This window comes from Pinus tabuliformis, chromosome 5_1 (genome assembly GCF_031772625.1).
Source record: "Pinus tabuliformis cultivar Carrire ecotype Pingquan chromosome 5_1, CPIR1, whole genome shotgun sequence".
NCBI lineage: Eukaryota > Viridiplantae > Streptophyta > Pinopsida > Pinales > Pinaceae > Pinus > Pinus tabuliformis.
Window position 1 is genome coordinate 516,316,754 of NC_142305.1, and position 7,854 is coordinate 516,324,607.

Below are 7,854 nucleotides of genomic sequence, written 5' to 3' on the forward strand. Positions count from 1 at the left end.
TCCTTGATTTTTCCAAAAAAAGATTCGCCAATTACCAATTTTTATAAAAGACGATTCGCCCAAATTTTAGAATATAAAATTATTTTACCTCAAAAATCGCCAACATTATATAGAGACTATATATAAAATCATTATAGATTTGAATAATTTTACAAATATATCAATACACATTTTATAGTTTGCATATTAGGGATTAGTGAGATTCGCCAATGTTTTTAAACTTCAAAAAAATTTTCCATCCTTAAAATTTTCCTTGGCTGTAAATATGAGAATAACCTAAATCCTTAAGCAAATGAAGTTTAATCATCCTCCTATGCATTTCCGACCAATAACCATACCTAAACCCAAATCTCTTCTCGACCCCACAAAAAACAGGACACAAAAATTTCAATTGAGGTGGCTACAAACTGCAATAGTTGAGTAAAACTGGCATCATTTAATCATCTTCTCAACCCCCAAAAAAAACAGGACACAAAAATTTCAATTGAGGTGGCTACAAACTACAACAGTCAAGTAAAATTGGCATCATTTAATCATCTTCTCATCCCCAAAAATAAACAGGACACAAAAATTTCAACTGCGGTGGCTACAAACTGCAACAGTTAAGTAAAACTCGTATCATTTAATCATGTATATATAGAATTGTACATCAAGATAGCTAAGGCATGAAGCCCAACTATGGCAGCCCATCATCGTGAACAAAATTTTCCTGTAAACTAATAGAGAAGGGGACAAACAAACAAACAGAAATGTTATATACAGAGACAATTCTGAAGGCTTGTTAACATTAGAGAACCTGAACACATTTTATCTGTTGACAGACAGAGCTTGTGCTCTGCCCTTGATGCCAAGAGGAGAGTGGAATTTCTTGCCAAGAAGAGAGGGAATTGCTGGCTTGGCCAGTTATTGGGCGAAGCCCTCCGCCGAGGATGGCACGGGATGACCAAGGATGGCACGGGACGGCGAAAATAACAGCGAAAACAAGGAATATATCCAACATATCAAGAGGGTTTCCTCCATTTTTTTGGGGTCATTGCTGCGATGTTCCATTTTCCCTTTGTCTTTTTGCTCGGGGTAGGTTCTGGTTCAAAATTTCCCCATCCTTAATACAATTTTATCATACCCATCGCGCTGCCATTGATTTACTGGAGCGCGCGTTACTGTATTTGGGATTTTTTTCCTTGTGTTGTTGTAAAGATTTCATAATGATGTAGCAAGACCCCACGACAGCCCACGTGATCGATTCCCAGTAGCAGCAACATCAAGAACAATTGATGATGATGCCCCTGCCTCCAAAACTGGTTTTTGGCCCCAGCCACCCCAGTCCCAATCCCAACCCCAACCCCAACCTCAGGTTATGGTGCGGCAATCCCCGCAACAAGAGAGCTACGCCGGGGAGATCAGGACCCTCTGGATCGGTGGTTTGCAGCATTGGATGGATGAGAATTATCTGCACAGATGTTTAGCTTTTCCCCAAGACCTTCATTCCATTAAGATTAGTCGCAATAAGCAGATTGGGCAATCAGAGGGTTATGGCTTCTTGGAGTTTACGAGCCAGGCAACGACCCAGATGGCTCTCCAAAATTACAATGGCATATAGATGCCGAGGTCTGAACAATTTTACAGGTTAAATTGGGCAACGAATAGCGGTACAAAAAAGCATTCGGAAGATTTTACTATATTCATGGGAGATTTGGCATCTGGTGACACAGACGAGTTGCTACAAGAGACCTTCAGAGCTGTATACCAATCTGTAAAAGGGGCAAAGGTTATTACTGATAATATTACTGGCCATTCAAAAGGATATGGGTTTGTAAAATTTGGGGATGGGAATGAGCAAGTTCAGGCTATAACAGAGATGAATGGAATTCTATGTTCCTCTAGGCCTATGTGAGTAGGTCCTGCCATAACAAAATAAACTACAAAAATAACAACGAAAATTCACAAATACCATCATTCAAAGCCACAAACATCAAAATATCCACAAAAACCTAAACCCTTATCCACAAAAACCCTAAACCCTGCCATAGAAAGTTTACAAAATATCCAAACAGAGTTGTTTGTGTTGAAAAACATAGAGAAATTTCTTGTAGGATTAAAATCCTACCAGTGACAGTCATCGACCTTCCCCGGAGCTTGCTAGACCACGTCCACACCTGCAACGACCTTTTCCACACCTGCAACGAGAAGAAAAAGCCATTAGACAACAGAAAACCAGCAAAAAAACTGCACAAAACAACAAATTAAACAATTACCTTGAGCTCGGTAAAACTGCAACAGGCTCCTCCCCAAACAACAAAAACTACAAATAAGACCACCACTAGAGAAACCCTAAACAACCGGTAGTCCAAAACGACTAAGAAATCCAGACGGAAAACCACATGAAAAGCAGAAGCGATGTTCCAACCACAAACCCTAAACCTCGAACAAACATTTGCATCAACACCTGCATACCAGACGGAGCGCGTAGGTCCACAAACCCTAAACCTCGAACAAACGCTTGCAACAACACCTGCATACCAGACGAAGCACGCAGGTTCTGGGGCCGTCCCGTGCCATCTTCGGCGGGGTGCTTCGACCAACAACCGGCCCCGAGCAGAAAGACAAAGGGAAAATGGAACATTGCAGCAATGACCCCAAACAAACGGAGGAAATGGCACGAACACAAAGTTTTATGTGATGACACGATGCCCAGCACGTGGAGCTCCATGGTGGACAGGTGTCGTATTGGATCCATGTTGATTGACACGTGGTTTTATGATGTGGCGAGGAGGGCGCACAGGTAATGGCGGCCCTCCCCTATACATGTTTGTTTCAGGGATAAACAAGTATATAATACATAAAAAAAGAAGGCATCCGAGATGCATGCCTTTACGGGGATCTCTAGTTTTAACATATGCAATGGATTTACATACAAGGAAGGGGAATGAAAGAAAAATTAGCCAACAAACCCATACTCTCATAAGCAGTCATTTTTGGCCATGGGCCCTCGTTAAAGGTTTTTTGTGCAGCCTTTATAATGCTGTCCATGTCTTCTGCATCACCTTCAGCCACATTGACAATGAAATCCCCTGTTCTGGGATCCAATGTATGAAATGTTTTTTAAGAAGCCGCATTAACAAATTGTCCATCGATAAGAAGCTTTGTATACTTCACTTGGACAAAATGTGCTATAGGTTCTTCCAAAGCACCTATGGTTGTTCCTAACCTTCGAATCCCAATATTGTTTATGGATACTTGTTGTGATGAAGTTGTTAATCCAACAATGGGTGACTGTGTACCAGCTCGGACTAGTCAAGCTAGAAGTGAAGAAAATCCCCTGGCTGCTCCCCTTGCTACTCAAATCCCTGTACAAGCTCAAAATAGGAAACACGTAGGAAATAAATATATTTCACAAAGGATTGTCGTTGGTAGGGTATACCTCTAATTTGATACATGAACTTTTCTTCCGGCAACAAATATCTCCCACAAGCTCTTCTTTATACATGATTGTCACATTCACACGGGCACATCTAAATGTAGCAAATGTAACAAATCAATGGAAAATCAGAATAAAAACCACAACATATTATTTTATATACCTACTCGTGAAAAGAATCAATCTTTAGATATTTCCATTTTTCATGGCTCACTTTTGAGGGAGTGAAGTCTATACAAGTTCTGATCTCAAGAAATAAATTGGTAGAGAAGATATGGTGGACAGATTACACACAAAATTAATTCGTATATTGCAACCAAAGTCAAATTACAAGCCACATAAATAGAGGTCATGAGATCCAACAGATTCCAAACAATGAATTTCTTGTTGAGAAAATATCTCAATAAATTCCAACAAGCAACCAACCTAATCTATCACTTTACTAATGTAAGCATTATTTCCAAGTTTAGGTCAATTAATGTTTCTGATCTTCCATCCAACCCCGAGATCCAAGGTATAATGTTCATCTTAAATTAAGTAGACTTTAATTTTATCACGTGTTTTGAGAGATTTGATCTAATCTATCTTTATAGTAAATTCAAAGTTTATACATGTATCATGTGAGCATAAAAAATGCTCAAATATTAAAATATTTGATTTATAATTAACATTAAAATATTTTTTTGTTATCAAAATTGAAATTTTACTTATCCTGACCAAAATAAAAAATTTACAAATCTAAAATAAAAATATTAAATAACTATATCAAACATTTAAATAAGGTAAAAATCACCTATCATTAAAATCAAATAATTTTTTTAATGAACTTTATATAAAACGTCACTTCAGGTTAACTTTTATTCTATCATAACGTTAACTTTTATTTTATCATAATGAAAAAGACATGAAAATGTGGAGGAAAATTTATTTTATATTATACCGTGATAAATTCCATAAATAATAATGAATACGAAAACTATTTTTTATCTTATTTTTTAAGATTATAAATGTGTAAAAAAATAGTAATTTTTTTTTTTTATAAAATCAAAAATATAATAAAATAAAGATAGTATCATGATTATAAAAGTCTTTTTAGATTTTGATTAATAAATGCTATTGAGTACCAAAAAAATATTTCCCAATCCTCAATTTTTAATCAATTTGTTTTATAAAATTCAATTTTATTTAAAAGTAAAAGAAATTTCTAAATATTTTTTTTAGTTGAAACTTGGAAGTATAATGAATTTAGAGTTTTCATATTGATGGATTCAATTTCCAATCCTCAATTTTTAATCAATTTGTTTTATAAAATTCAATTTTATTTAAAAGTAAAAGAAATTTCTAAATATTTTTTTTAGTTGAAACTTGGAAGTATAATGAATTTAGAGTTTTCATATTGATTTTTTTCAGAAGGAAAAAATCGGCATATTATATATTGAGAAAGATATATTGATCGATTACATTGTGGATCATATGCATTGGAGACTTATATGTATTTAATAACTGATAGTATAACAGAATGTGCCTGATACATAGACTGCACATGGGGCGACATGGAGCATATGCTTGGAGACGCATATGTATTTGGTAACTGATAGTATAACAGAATGAGCCTGATATAGACTGCACATGGGACGACATGGATCATATGCTTGGAGAGGCGCATATGTGTATGATAACTGTTAGAAAACGCTGAGAAAAAAGAGCATAAAGCCGACGTGAAGTCAGAAGGATATAAAGCGTCTGCAGCAGCAGAAAACGTGAAGGAGTAGAGTTTTCATATTGATGGATTCAATTTCTGATATACCTGAAACAAGAAGTCCTTTAGTAGAGGTTTTGGGAATAATTTGTTATATAAAAAATACTCTCTTCTCACTTTGCGAGTCTCACCAATAGAATTTACCTAGCAGTTTGTTACTTTTCTCCTACCAATTCTACTTCTTATAAGAATTATCTGAATAAAAAATTCCTTTTCAATACTTTAAAACATGATATTCATAGTCAACAAATAGGATAACATCTCCTTGTTGAAAGACTTCAATGCTAAAACCACTATTAACCGAGCTACTCTCCTATAATTACATCCACTAAACTTATATAAATAACCTTACCATTATATCTATATATATTTATAAAGAAGTCGATATAATTTAAAGATTTAAACGTATATAAATAAAATAAATTTTGATAAAATCTCGTTAATTTTGACCATAGGATAATGACGAGGAAGTTGATGATATTAAAATTTTAAAATAAATATAACAAAATAATATTTATTTGAAATATCTATAATCTCAAATCATTTCCAAAACACTTTTATATGAGATACCGTAACCTCGAAGGTAGAATATGTTGGGGAAAGAGTAGACCAATTTAACATTCTAACTTGGAATGTTAGGGAAAAAATAGACAAATCTAAACTTTGGCTTATTTTGATGGGTACTTGCCTAAGGATTTCCCTCGTTTGCAATGTAGTAGGATCCAATTTAATGATATGAGATCTCGTAACCTCCAAGGTAGAATGTTAGGGTGTAGTAGGATCCGATTTAATGAGATGAGGTAACGTAACCTCCAAGGTAGAAGGTAGAATGTGAGGGGTGTAGGAGGATGAGGAAATTGATAAGAGAAACCGTAACCTCTAAGGTAGAATGTTAGGGAAAAGGAAGACAAATCTAAACATCGACTTTATTTTAATGCGTGCTGGCCGGAGGAAAAAGGGGGACAAATCTAAACTTTGACTTTATTTTGATGGGTGCTGGCCAAGGAATTCCCCGTTTGTGGTGTAGGAGGATCCAATTTAATGATATTAGAATATGCTGCGTCGTGGGAGAACATTGAGCGTTTACGTTTAAACAACGAACTACCGTGCACTGACGAATCCAGAGACTCGTTATTGATTAGTATAACGTTGATTAAAATTACGACGTGAATGGTGACATTTTTTGTGGAGTAGTGTTGACGGGGATCGTTCTCAATCCCATGCTTCCCATTCTTCCAAACTACCTTTTCTAATGTTTTTCATTTTCCTGTGCCATCGTCGTGCTGTATGGTTGCTATATCTATTTTAAATCCGGGGTTTTCTTGATTGGTGTTTGCTCCTTCCATTTGAAATAATGGTGTTTCTTGTTTCTTATTTCCATTTTCAAATCTATGTTTGCAGTTTTCATTTCAAATGCCGGAATCCAAAGTATTTCTTGTTCGCTGTTTCCGTCTGCAGGTTCCTTTGCAGGCACGGTATTTATGATTGTAGGTGAAAACCGTCAGAGTGAAGGAAGCAGGAGACAAGCTGCAAAAGTATTTGATCATTTACGTAGAGGGGCACATAACATATCCGATAAAGAAGAGGAGTTGCACGGCCATCCGGATTGTACATTCGGGTCATCGCATCGGTCATCGAAAGCTGTGTGACCCGAATCTACAATCTGGATACGTTATGAATATGGAGCATCCAAGTTTTTCTCATAGGCGACATTTTAAACTTATTTTTTATGGGCTTTTTAATCAACTTATTTTTTCTAAGTTTTTTAATCAAATGGAAGAAATCCTGAGCAGCAGGCATACATAGTCTCGCTTAGGATTAGATCACAAGATTTGTGAGACTAAACTTCCTCCAATGAACAACATCATCTAGACTTATCTTTCGTAAATTACACGTTAAAAACATGTATTTTTTAATAAATTCGTATAGAAGGTGTTAAAATGTAACATGTACATGTAAAACATAGTTTGCTGAATAAGAACATATTAATTAGGTAGGTGAGCTAATGATTTTTTTAGGGCAAATGTGCCAATGTTTTTATGTTTTGTTCTAGGGTGAACCTCTGTATGTTTTTATGTTTTGGGGGCAGGTGTACCTGTGCTCATGTACATATGTTTTTTATTTTCAATAAATATTTTGAGGCTAAAAAACCTGGTGTTGTAATTATGATATCTCATGCATGTCAATAAACACATTATGGTTACAAACCAAGTCAAAGAAAAAGAGGATTGGGGCCTAAGATTCCATGTGCATCAAAAAAGTCTTAAATGATTTAATAATTATTAAACTCCATATATTTCTAAAAAAATCCATTAAATGTGACTCCATGTGCATCAAAAAAGTCTTAAATGATTTAATAATTATTAAATTGCATAGGTTTAAAAACAAAATCCATTAAGTGACTTTATAATGTGAAGTGTTAAAGAAAAAACATCTACATAAAAAGAAATATATTGGTACTATGAGGCGATTAGTTAGAGTAAGAGAATATCCAATATGGCAGCTCCTTGAACCACAATGCTTTAGACATCTCTATCCAGTCAAGTTATACACCCTTGAAGTAGTGGCATAATCCAATGAAGTGCAAGTTTAGAGAATGGTTTGTACTACTTAGGTGTGGGTTGATGGGGGATGTTGGCTTGTGTTGGAGAGGCAAATCCCCTCTACGGATAGAGGC

At 35.5% G+C, this 7,854-nt stretch overlaps 1 pseudogene; it reads left to right on the forward strand.

Annotated features, from left to right (window-relative positions):
- The first annotated feature begins 1,357 nt into the window (after nt 1-1,357).
- Nucleotides 1,358-1,918, forward strand: LOC149165780 (polyadenylate-binding protein RBP45 pseudogene; annotated as a pseudogene).
- The last annotated feature ends 5,936 nt before the right edge of the window (nt 1,919-7,854 follow it).